This window comes from Saccostrea cucullata, unplaced genomic scaffold, assembly GCF_032062105.1.
Source record: "Saccostrea cucullata isolate Sc308-1 unplaced genomic scaffold, CSIRO_AGI_Scuc_v1 ctg1688, whole genome shotgun sequence".
Taxonomy (NCBI): Eukaryota; Metazoa; Mollusca; class Bivalvia; order Ostreida; family Ostreidae; genus Saccostrea; species Saccostrea cuccullata.
This window is the reverse complement of record NW_026939140.1, coordinates 43,647-57,178: the sequence shown is the minus strand read 5'-3', so window position 1 is coordinate 57,178 and position 13,532 is coordinate 43,647. Positions and strand designations below refer to the sequence as shown.

The 13,532-nt window shown below is 31.4% G+C and overlaps 1 long non-coding RNA gene across 1 annotated transcript; it reads right to left on the bottom strand.

Annotated features, from left to right (window-relative positions):
- Positions 1-12,339: 12,339 nt before the first annotated feature.
- LOC134252320 (uncharacterized) lies at positions 12,340-13,175 on the bottom strand. The gene is made up of 3 exons (XR_009988950.1): positions 13,098-13,175; positions 12,678-12,805; positions 12,340-12,423 (listed from the first exon to the last, which is right to left on the bottom strand). It is a non-coding gene; the product is annotated as an uncharacterized LOC134252320 (long non-coding RNA).
- Positions 13,176-13,532: the final 357 nt, after the last annotated feature.

Genomic DNA, 13,532 nt, shown 5'->3' with positions numbered 1-13,532 from the left:
TCTCGTCTCTCTCATCCTCCTCAGCTTCCTCACATTGATCCTCCCCATTAACATGGACAATTCGAGTATCTTCTTGATCTTGTACAGCCCAACCAAAGTACGATGAACTAATTTCTATTGAAACAATATATTTTTTTCCCTCACGGAATTTTTTATCTGAAAATATACATTTTAGAGATCAAAGCCATTAGAATAAAGTTGTACACATATTCTAATCGAGCTCTTAGTACTTCAAAGATGTCGACGGAAGTTTGAATGAAAATTTTGGGTAGAGTACCTGCAACAACAAGAAAGCATATAGAAACAAAGTGATTATTTTTTTTTTAAATATATATGACTATTGATCACTTCTAGAAAATACACCTCCTTCCTTTAGCATTGCATAGTTTCTTCTCCTTAATTTTACTCCTATTCTTGTATTTCAACTACTGTGTACTTTCAATAATCTCCAATACCCTTTGTTGCCATATAATATCAGTTTCAAATATTTGAATTTCCGACAACCATATTTGGTTAAACTAAAATACGGCTGTCAGGGGAAAATCCTGGTTAGAAGAACTAATTTTCTATCTCTGAAAGTGGGGGATGAAGGATATGGAGACAACGAACAGAATTCAATATCAAAGTCCATAAAACAATACAAAAACAGGAGTAGAGCAAACACGGACCTAAAAACATTTGAGGTAGGATCAGGTGCTATGGAGGAGTGAGCATCCCCTGCCAACCGGTCACACCCGCCGTATGCTCCTTGTTATTATCATGAACGGAAAATGATAAATTGTATTTGCTGACAAGGTCATTGTATCGACCATAGAACTTACGAAATGATGACTGTAAACGCGATTGCTGATATTCTTGTCGCATCAACTTGCTTGTCAATAATTTACCTCGTTTTAGAAATTGTTCATAGTAGAGCATGCACTTGCGTGTCGAATCAACTGAGAGATATAAAGGATACCAGGATATATCGTATCGACGTAAGAATGGAAATGACCATTGTTAATTGTTAATACGTCGTCGATATATCTAAATGTTGAGTTGAAGGCCGCAGTGTTTTCTTCTTTTCAGGAATAAGATTTTGCATAAACTCCGTTTCATATGAATACAACAATAGGTCTGCTAATAAGGGAGCGCAATTGGTACCCACGGAAATTCAAATAGATTGTTGAAAGATCTTGTCTCCAAAAACCACATAGATATTGTCTATCAGAAACTAAAGCAGCTTTTTGATGTCAACATCCCAGTATTGTGTGTGCAATCAGAATGTGTATTTTTTTTTCTTACAAAATAATTTTGCAAATGACGATGGACAAGGTAAGTTAATTTACGAGTTCCATTTTTATTGAAAAAGCAGCTGTCAAAAAGACAAAAAAGCCTGGGGCCCGTTTCATCAAAAGTCGTACGCCTAGTAAAGTCGGGACTAGCACGAAGATTTGCATTTCATTAAAGAGCGTATCGTTACGCCTGACTAAATTTAGGCCAAAATTTTACGTCTACTCATGGGTAGGCGTAAGTTAGGGCGTAAAGTTAAATTAAAGCCTTTTTATTAATTTTAAACAATTTAGCGAGTTCTAAAGAAAAAGTGCGGTTCTAAGAAGAATTTAAAATGCAAACAATGCATTATTTAATTACACATATTATGAAAAGTGGGGGGGGGGGGGGTCTTACAACTACTTGGGGACATAGTGATTTGAGTAATAACGTATCTTAATATTTTAATAAATTTCTGATGAGAAGAAAAGCTTGTCTTATTAGAGATTTTTTCGATCACCATTTGTTACGTTTTGACAATGCATTCATACACATTTGATGGTATTGTATGTACAAGGTATTGTAATTCAGTATACATGTACATACATGTGTATATAACTATATTTCTACACCCCGCTTGAAAAGCGGGAGGGTACATGTAAATACTATATAGAAATCGGGATGTCCGTCCGTCCATCTGTTACACTTTGGAGGTACCCATTTCTATCCGCAACAAAAAAAAAAACAAAAAAAAAAAAAAAAAAAAAAAAAAATCGGTTTCAAAAGCATACTGATCCTCTTTCTGATAATTTTCTACATTTAAGAAAAAGTTTCAAAAAAAAAAGATTAACCCATCTTAAAACCAAATATTTTTTGTATGTTTGAAGAGACTCGTCCATTTCTTATTTACTTCTCGTCCACATGCGTGGATCTAGAGGGGGTCGGAGAGAAGTTTCAGAACCTCCCGAATTTGCATTTAACATTGAATGTACAGAGTACTCAGTTGAGGACGAAAGTAATAATTTTCTAGGAATCTGGGACAAGTGAAGTTCCCGGCGAATCTAAGACGGAACCCAGGGAGGGAGGGGGCATAAACAATAAGAGATTTTAAAATGGGGAAATATATTATTGCTTTTATAATATCGATGTAAGACGGTGATAATTACACAGTTAAGTTCAAGAATGAATTATTCCTAATTTTTTTTTCTAAGACAAACATTGAGGCAGAATACATCTTTAATTTTCATGATTTTGTTTAGGATTAAATTTTACATACATTGTAGTGTAAGATAATCTGAGCGCATATAAAGCACATATAAGATGAAAATATATAGTTTACATGTTTTTGATTTCCTGCATAACTTACATTTTTAATGAAAACAAAATAAAGAGCAGCTGTAACTTTATTTTAAAGACAGAGACCACACAAGCAGAGAATTTTTTTTAATATCTTTGTAGTCATCCTTCTCTCTCTCTCTCTCTCTCTCTGCGTACTTTTAAAACTGTGCATTACATTTAATCTGCAGACAGTAAAGACTTTTTTCTATAACTGCACGACCTAGAGTCTAGTATTTTGTAATTATATGATGAACCTTTGAGTCATTTTAATAAACAATAACAATTTATGTTATTATGATCTAAATTGACAAAAATTTAATAAATTTAGAGAGGATTAACTTACATGTACCTTAGTAGTAAACGTGTAAAATTTATTTCTTGACTCAAAATGTGTACAATGTACATAAAATTATGTAAACCGTTTGCATTTTGTATTAATTATTTTTTGCTTGCATATACACTTCTCATGAAAATTTTAAAATCTTATTCTGTCTCAAACTTAATTTTTAGTATTTATCAGTAGAATCAGCATTTATCTAAAATTGATTATCAAAGGCGAAGTCATGAACCTGAATCAATTTCGGGAAGAGAGGGAGATTGGCTGTAATTAAAATTCCAAAATAAATAGTTTTGCTTAATTCCAAAATAATGTACGGTCCTTTTCTTCCTTTCAATTTATAAGACTTTTATTATTGAAATGTTGTAAAAAAAAAAAAATAAAAAATAAAATTGGATTCTTACATACGTGTCTCCTAGATGACACTATAACCCCATGCATGTTTCAATTAGTGCAAGTATTAATTAATCTATAATTTGTGTTATTCTGTACTTTTACGTGCTAAAATTTATACATGTTTGTAAGCATTGGGCAATGTTTATGTTTTTGCGCATGCGCAGTGCTACGTTGTCAAGGACTTAGTCCTGTGACTAGGCGTATCTTTTACGACCAGACTTACGCCACTTGGTGAAACGCAAATTACGCCCGACTAAATTTTGGCGTAAGCCCCGGAAGTACGCCTAAGTTAAGGCTTAACTTTACGACTTTTGATGAAACGGGCCCCTGGACTTTAATTTATCGTGGAGAATGGTTGTGTATAAACTTAAAGAGTTGTAAGTTTTAAAGCTGTTGATTTTGGTTAAATCTTGTGCCTTCAAAACTGTCCAAAAGTACTTTGGAATTTTGAAGTATCCACACCTGATTCACACCACTTCTCGAATATATTGTTGCACAGTACTCTTGAAGATTTTCCTTCACTACTGTCAATATCTTAGTGAGGAGTAAAGAAAGAAGCTTGGTAGAACATTTACTGGAACCCGCTATGTATCTTTGTTTGTAAGGATGTTAAATTAGGTTTGTCTATTCGTCCGTCTGTCTGTTTGTCTTTCCGTTTGCCTGTAACACTTTCGTTCCAATGCAATATCTACGAGGGGTTATCAAAAAGTTCGTGGACTGAGGCTATAAAATTAGTACTATGTAGTCTGTGCTTTCAAAGTTTATATGGAACATAAAACAAATAAAAATAAAGAATTGTTGAAATTTTTACCTTGATACGTTCATTATTTGCCAAATTATTATAAAATAAAAACGACATTATATGATCACCCGGCGCTGTCGCCGTTTCGTTTCATTACGTCCGAAAACGTCATTGATTTTCAATGTCCGCTTCTTCTACCTCATGCACTTATTTTAATGAGATACCCTGGAGCTGAGTAAGGACTTAAGCCCGCCTTGTTTATCATATGACTTTACAAGGTAACAGCGGCTTTTAATGAATATAATATTCCAAATTTATTTATACATTGGGAGAAACCTTCGCTTGATTGTGCCAGCATATTTTCCTCTCGGGAGTTCAATATCTAGAACACTTGATCAGCGTCATTTTTTTGACGTGATTGATTTTTCACACCTTGACTACAAATTGGTATTAACTGTGCATCCCTTTTCTCTCTACCTTTTTTGACATTAAAAGTCAAGTACTCTGGATGCATATTATTTCTTTGTAGCCAGTTTAAACATTTCTTAGGTCTATACCAGCTTTTTCAGGGGCAAATCTTTATAGAATGTTGGAAAAGGAAACCCCTCCCCCTTTTTACGTCATTTTCAGGGCCTTATTTGTTTGGAAACTCCAGATATAATTTACGATAACATTTCATAGAACTTCCAGAATAAAGTAAAAATTTCATATTTCGTGGAATAGTTGTGTCCCAACACTTACCTGAATTAACGGGATATTTGGATGTCAAATGTTTATACATGTATCAAAAGAGTTTCTCTCAATTATACATAGGTCGCCAAAACGTCGTGTTCGAGGTTGCGCCGCCTGGACATACCATTGCTTACAAAAATATTACTTACTTATCAAATAATTAAATTTATGATTTATGGTTTATTTTTAAGATAGAAAAGATGATGCTTACTAGATATTTCAAAATTCATTGATGTACCTAAAGCGGTTTTAATTTTACGGCGCTAGCCCACGAACTTTTTGATAACCCCTCGTAGAGAAAAGTTATAGAGCTTTTGCGATGAAGTTTTACACAACAAATCCTTAAAACCTAAGAAAGATCCCTACTGATGTTGAGGTCAAAATGTCAAGGTGGAAAACTCATATGTCTGTACGCGTATGTGTGTTAAACTTGTAAACTAACTTAAGTATTTTTTTTTTTAGATATCTTGTCTTTGTTCTTTATATAGGTCAGCAATTTGTCATTGGATGGCTTTATGATACTGAAGAAAAATTGACTCTTAGTGGTTTAATACCCTACTTATTTTAATGATTTTTTAGCTAGGCCTATGTAATTACGAGTTGATGGACATCAACTCAGTTATGTTCTTACAAATGTTGACCTAATTTTAACCAAATAACACACCTCGTTTATTCAGTTCCTTCTACGATAAATTGTATCACATCTTGAAAAACTCTACATAAATAAAAGCGAACATATATATTGAAGACATGTCAATGTTTCTTTTTTGAAAGGAAATTTATTTTAAGTATAAACAATAAGATTTTCATTGACATGCCTTATTGTGTCGGTCCGACAAAAAAGATAGTGCATTTTAAACCGCCGAAGAATGAAAGTGTATTTCGTCACTTCTCATATTCCTATATGTGTATATATGCCTTGTCGATTTTTAAAATTTTTCAAACTAATTGCATAAAATATTGGTTAATTTTTCTGTGCCAAGTTCGTTGGGGTTTATACAAATGACATATTAGGCCTAACATAGAGATCGAACTACTTTTTCATATTCATACGCACCATGCTACTTTGTTTTGTAAACAAAAACACGCAAAATCGGCAGCACAACAGTGACTTCAAAAGAAATTGACGGGACTGTGGAGGTTTACCAGGAAATTTTTAGAAGGTACGTAAATGTAAATACATGTACATTTAAGTATAGTTGCACGTGTTGCTCTGAAATATAAACTTAGCCAGTAGTTTAGCGCCACCTTGTTTTCGCGGCTTCAGGGCCCTGATTCTATATGATTTTTTCTTTTTGTTTTGTCCGCATAAGTAGCTTCCATTGTGGTAATGAGGCAACTGCCTCACTAGAAATATTATTTCAAGTCTTTGAAAACACACAAAACACCAGTCGTGCGACAGGACATGCCATAGAATTTTCGACTAGATTTCCACTTTCTTGAGAGAATCGGTCATGTTTTAGTGAAAATCGAATGAATATTTTTCTGCATGCAATGAAACTAAACGAAATTATCCAAGATAATATTTCTACTTGTTGTATTACACGAAAAATACGATGAGAACGAAGCATCTGTTGGAACGACGCCATTTTTATTTTAGCCAGGAGTGGATCAAAATCCACCACAAGCACCTGTTCATAATAAATCTGGAATAAGTTATTCTAATTGATTTATGTTTACTCATATCGCTTCAGAAAAATATAGACAACTTTTTTAATGTAACTTAACAGGGTGAAACTGTCTTATTTATTAATTTTCATAATAAAATAAAAAAAAATATTCATAAATGGGAATATGTGAAAAAAAAATTACACATGTTCTGGATGAGTACAACGGCATCCTGTGTCATAATACTGTTGAATTAACAATTTGAGATGTAAAAAAAATAAAGATCAGATCGAGATTTTGATGATCTTAAAGATGATTATGTTGATGATGTCAAGGGCTCAAAAAAAGAAAAAGACAAAATTTTCTTGAAAATATCAGGTTCAAAGAAAAATTGTCAAAGCAAGTCTCAGCTATTTCTTGCATTGCAGCAGATATGCATCAAGCATCAAACAATTTCTCAGAAGATAGTAAAGGTAGACAGTGTACGTGTTGCTACTGCACTTGTAAGCATTTTGTATACAGAAGTGATTCGAATTCCTACAGAGGATTGGAATTCAAGTGATCTTAATTTATTGCTTTGGAAAGATGATGATTTACATTTAAGATGTTATAATAAATAAAATACCTTTCAAATCTTCCATTTTACTTCTATTTTATATGTTGTTTTAATTAGAATTTAACATTTGTTATTTTTCTAGAAGTATAAACCACAAGGGTCAGAGCATAAAGGTTCCTGGGAGGATTTGTTTACGAAACCTTTTTCACTGTTTCTGGAGGTTTGTTGGTTAATTTCTCATTCCGGAGAAATTTAACTTCATCACTACCATGTTTGGGGTTCCCTAATGCCAGATGACATCTCCAGGACAGCAAAGAGGTACTTTTAAAATGTCATAATAAATAAAATACCCTTCAGATCTTCAATTTTACTTGTTATTTATATGTCGTTTTAATGATAATGTAAAATATTTTATTTTTCTAGAGGTATACACCACAAAGGCAGAGCATAAAGGATGGCTGGGAGATTTGATAAACTTACTGTTGTAGGAGAACAATTTCAAGCATTGATATATATTAGAAAATTGTGCTGTCAGTCTTTTGTATGTTGGAGGACAAGCTTCCCCTTGAAAACTGGAACAAATGTGAACTGAAGAATGTGTACATTCATATTAAGAACTTTTCCTTGTAAAATTACCTCTGGGAAAAGTTTATTTCATATCAATTTATTGTGTTCATTATCTGGTTTAATTTTATATTTGTAATTGTTTTGAAATTGCATGGCAAAACACATTTTTGCTCACCTGAGTCAAAAGCTTAAGTGAGTTTTTTGATCCGATTTCTTTGTTATCTGTTGTTTTGTAAACTTGTTACAACTTAATTTTTGTTCAAATGATGCCCCTTTCCCCCTGGGAGCTTGAGACCATTTTTAAAGTTAAACTTTTCAAAATGGAACTGATATCTTCTTTTTTTCAATCCGAGATACTCAGGTGAGTAATGTGGCAGACGGGCCTCTTATTATATTAGATATGTACATTGATTCACAAGTATGTACTTTGTAGCGACATCAATTAGAAGCAATATCATTTTTAAACCACAGTTTGATAGCAGAAATTTTATTTTCAAGAAAATGTTGGAGGCATATGTTTATATATATTATATTAATTTCATGTTTGTGAATTTCAAAACCGATTTTAGCTACAATTTACATTGGAAAAAAATGCAGTTGTCCATCTTGTGTCTCTATTGTGTGTCATGAAAGAAAAATCTTACAGCTTTTTGTGATATGCAACAAATATTTCACCGTGATCATGTGTTTTTGCAACAGTTGTGAAGTATATATGCTCAAGAATATAATTATTAGTTTTCTCCTAACTGTCTCAAAACTGTGTTAGTACTTTGATTACTGTAGCATTTATTTGTAAATCAGGGTTCTGTGTAAAACCTCTGATTAAGATTACACAAATTTTCATTCCTAATGCTCGTTACACTTGTGAGAAAATTATGAACAAAATTGTGACAGCGACTTTCTCTTTCTAAAAAGAAAATCATTTTCTTGTATTTTACTGTGTATTGTGCTTTTACACATTCAAACTGGAAGACTGCAATGTTAAAAAAATCTTATATGATAAGTATAACAATAGTAATTGTCAAATTGATTATGAAAAAAATTTTTTTTAAGGGATATTACTTTTGCTGTATCCACATTAAGGACATTCAGATACTGTTGTACCATGATAGTTATGAAAGAGCGTTTCATTTCATTTGTTAAAATAGGGTAGTAATACACAATAAATGTATAATTATAATGTAAAAAGAAATGCTTTTCTTATTATTTCACATAACATTATTTGTTTATGGAATTTAATGATACAGTGCATCATCTCATGGAATTGACATCAGAAATCAAATGGAAGTCTAAATTTCTGCTATTTTTAAATGGCAATTTCATTTCTTTATCAGTAAAGCAGTGTTCAATTTATAAGCTTGAACAACCATCAACTCGTATCAGTACTTTGATTTTTTAGTATAAACTTTATCATATATATTTTTTGGACGGTATTTGAGATCTAATCAATTTCTCATGATGTGTTGTCATTTTGTTGGCGATGGAGAAACTGTTCATTTAGAATCTGAATTTTAATTTTCCACATACATGTACACAGTAAGCCTACCTTATATCTAAGATGCATCTTCTTATCATAAGGATGTTTGTATTAAGACCAGTTAGATCCCTGCTATTATTATTATGAAACTTTTAAAAGATTTTTATTCAACTTATAAGCGAACCCTTGATTTATTTCCACCCAACTTTCTTCTTTGGGAAGAAGATGACAAAGTTGAGTCTTTTCTTTCACCGTGACATAATTGAACAAATATTAGTCTACATTAAGATTGAACACCTTCACACTTAAGTTTCTTTTTTCACATCTAGTGAGTTTTCAGAGGAAAATAAACGTATGTTGAGCTTTTTTCACTGTTACTGACAATTTTTTTTCGAAGAAAGGAGTTTGTTCCTTCATCAATAAAATAAATTAGTCAATAAACCTACGGTAAATATTCTGAAAAGAAATAAAAATTGTAAAAACTGAAATGTTAGGTGGTAATTGAAGACTGTTAAGGAAAGATTTCTTTGAATCAAAACAGAATGCATGGATAAGATATTGCAAAGTCTTTTCAGTATGAGTAAAATACGATAGGAACAATATGAGTAAAATCAAAAACAAACACTACATTTGTACCCTTTTTAAATCTAATTGTTTAACTTCTTCTTTTAGATGATGTTTTTTTATGATCTTATGAAGTTTCTAAAATGATCTTATTCTCAGATGTATCCAATTATCCATGTTATAGTTTATTTTCTTTTGAAACCCGATCATAGTCAAAAGGCTAGTTTGAAAAGAAATTATCTTACAAATCCGAAGAAACTTGTGAAACTTGTCATTTTAATAATGACCCTTTCTGCTTTTCGGATGAAAAGAAATTAAGATAAAATAATAATAATTTTACATGCTAAGCTTCTGCAAATCAAACTGGTATATAATGATTTTGAAATGTAAAAATCTCTCTCTTTATGTCCCCATGGAACTGTGCAAAATATGGCGAAGAAAAACATTTAATTTTTATACTTCTCAGGAACTAAACAAAAGCTACTTCTGCTTGAAACAGTGGTATTGTTTTCTCTTTTTTGTATCATGATATTCTTAGATTATTCGTCAATAGTAAAAAAAAAATAACAAAATTTAAACTATGCCTTATACATGTACACATCAGAAAATAAGGAATCGATTTTATAATTACACGTAACTTAAGAATTTACATTTGAAGCGAAAAAAAATACTTAAATAAAACTTAATATATATCTACCTTTTTTCATTGAAGACTCTGGAAATTCTGCATCTTTATTTTGTGAGTGGTATGACTCACTTTCTTCTTTTCCTGCAAAAAATATTCCAACATAAATGAATACCTAAAACATTTGGCTCTAATGATAATTAATATCAATCGATAATTTAGTATACAACACTGTAGTTATTTTTTATATATCTTAATGAAAAAGGTGGAGGTAACTAACAGTGATCGTTCTCAAAATATCTATAAACAATAAAAACCTGTGAAGAGTTCATTAAACACGAATCCTTGGAATTTCCAGGGGTGGGATCAGGTTCTATAGAGGAGTAAGCATCCCCTATTTACCACACACCCACCAGTCGAGAGCTCTTTGTATTGGTTCGGTGGAAGGAACATTTCGTATTCATATTCAGTGTAAAAACAAAGGCTTAACACTTGTTAGACAATATCTATGTTGTTTTTGGAGACCAGGAATTCTAAAAATCCATTGGAATTCCAATGGGTACCCATTGCACCCCGTAATTAGCAGACCTATTTTTGTATTCATATGAAGCAGACTTTGTGCAAAATCTTATGCGTGAAAAGAAGAAAAACCTTTGCTGGGGCCTTCAATTCAATATTTAGATATATATATCGACAACATTTTAAAATTAACAATGGTAATTTTCATTCTGATACCGATACGATATATCTATCCTGGCGAGATTAAGGTAAAAGATACTACAGAGTCTGATACATCTGTTTCAATTTGGATATTTACTTGAAAAAGACGTTAATGTTAATTTAATAACCAAGTTGAAAAAACGTGATGACTTTAACTTTTCTTTCATCGACTTCCCTTTCTTATGCAGCAATAAAACTTCATCACCTGTATGCGGAGTTTGTGTATCTCAGTTGATTCGATACGCAAGATTATGCCCTAAGTATGAACAATTTCCAAAATAAACTTGACAAACAAGTTGATGAAACAAGAATAACAGCAGTCTCGTTCTATGGTGGATACAATGACCTTTTCAGGAAATACAATTTATCACTGAGTTAAATGCTGACTGACGTTTTTCATATTCCGGAGTACAGTTAAGGTGAGCGATGGAAATATCGACAATATTTTGTTATTAAAAACGTATTTATAATCGGGACGGAGATTATTTTTAGTACATTATTAATATCGGATAATTGTAATTATGGTTAAAAACAATATATTAAAGACAATAAGATTTTATATTTAGACTTGTCACTTGACGCGACAGTCACGTGATTTTAGTACTTGCAGTAATGATGTTACTTTTAAATTTCACTTGTGCAAGGGCATAACCAAGTTAAAATTCCAAGCTTTGTTTATGAATATTTTCAACACGAATTACAGTTTATGAAAATTGCTGCGATCTTATTTAAGTTCTGCAATTTCATTGTTAAAATTATATTTGTATGTGTTTTTTGCTGGTCAACGGCATAAAAAATTGATAAAATTAAATTATTTTTAAGATTTCATCAAGATCACATTAATTGTCAAATACTTTAATACTTCTAGAGTTGAATTGTAAAAGCTTAATATGATTCATTGAGTGTATACCCTTGCACTAGATCGATTTATTTAGACCCCCACATTACCCTCCGATGTCCTTGCATACAAATATACGGCACAGAATATTTATCAATAAAATCGCGAAGAAGACATTGAATCCAAGTTAATGGCTTAAAGAATATCTGTAAATAATATTTTATCTAATTATAAAATACATTATTTGTTGAGAAAATATTACTCGATCTGCCTCTCACTGCATTGTGCATTATGTATTGTGCAATCATAGATACAAACTGAAATCAAAAGTCAGTTTTATGTTGATATCTACTGTTAATTATAGACAATATGATTATGGTGCCATTGAAGAAACAGGTATCACAATAATTTGAGAAACTGTATTTTGCTTATTCTTTCAAGATTATTTATTATGAAATGTTCATTGTGGGCCATGCGCACTGTAAGCAACTTTTAAGACTAGGAATTCAAATTTGAAATTATAAAAATCCCATTGAAGAATAATGCCTTGTACTAATTGAGTATCAATATAATGTATGTAATTTCAATCTGTATAATACGTCAAAAGATGTTCTGAATATTCCAAATTCTTGTCGTCAACACCTTTTTTTCTTTTCGAATCTTTTTTTCTTTCTGCAAATACAAAACAATTCTGATGGATAAAAACCAGATTATTTAAGTTAAGTATTATACGGTTTATATAGCCGATTCTAAAAAAAATGTGAAAAGAACAAAGACCATCACACCTTATAATGCATCTGTCTTTAAATTTGCATAACCCCAATATTTATAATGGAAAATATTGAATATAATCAAAACTATGAAGTAAAAGATCAACAATTATACCATATTTTAAATTAATTTTTCATTTATTTTTTAGTACTCACCTTTTATCTTAATTCTCCGAATCATATAAATTACCAAAGCAATCAAAATGAATATCAACACTATCGAAACCACAGCAACTATCTTCCACGTCAACTCTGTATTATTGGAAGTAAACTCTGCAATCCCTCTACAATAAAAATAATTTTACTATTTGGTTCATAATGAAACTGATATCCCCTAAACTTCGATGAGTTCCCCAAGCTTTGTCTGATCCCACTTGGTTAGTCTTAGGATATGTATCAATATTTTTATAGGATTCATGAAATTAATCATAAGTAAGTGCATTCTTCTTATTATCTATCTACTAGTATAATTAATTGTTATACCAGTCTTTCTAGGAGGAATTATCTGCACAATAATAATTGAATTTTTAGTAGCTTTTGCATTAATACCAAAATGTAGTATTTTAAATCACTTACCTCTGGTAATCTGATGGAGGAATGCATTGTGGGCATTTTTTGTCTCTTTGAAATTTGCAATATCAAAACATGACTGAACTGTAAAACATTAAAAGATATAAATAATTGCTGAAAGGAAATGTTACCTAAGGTTCATAAACCCTCTGCTAACTCATATGAAATTTTTTCTTTAACTTTTATGATTTTTCAAAGGAAATGTATAAACTGAAAAAAAGACAAACAAATATTGCATGGCCTGCGGGGCAAAATTTAACAAAAAAGGCACTTAACCTTGACAAATTTATAAAGGAATAATAGACATTTGTGTCAATAAGAGTTATCTCTCTTATCAGAGTATCAATGTACCTTAATAGATATACTAATTGCTGCTTAATATGATCATAATTTGATAAATGTTTGAAATAATATTTGCATTTGTAAGCATCCGTAGACTTG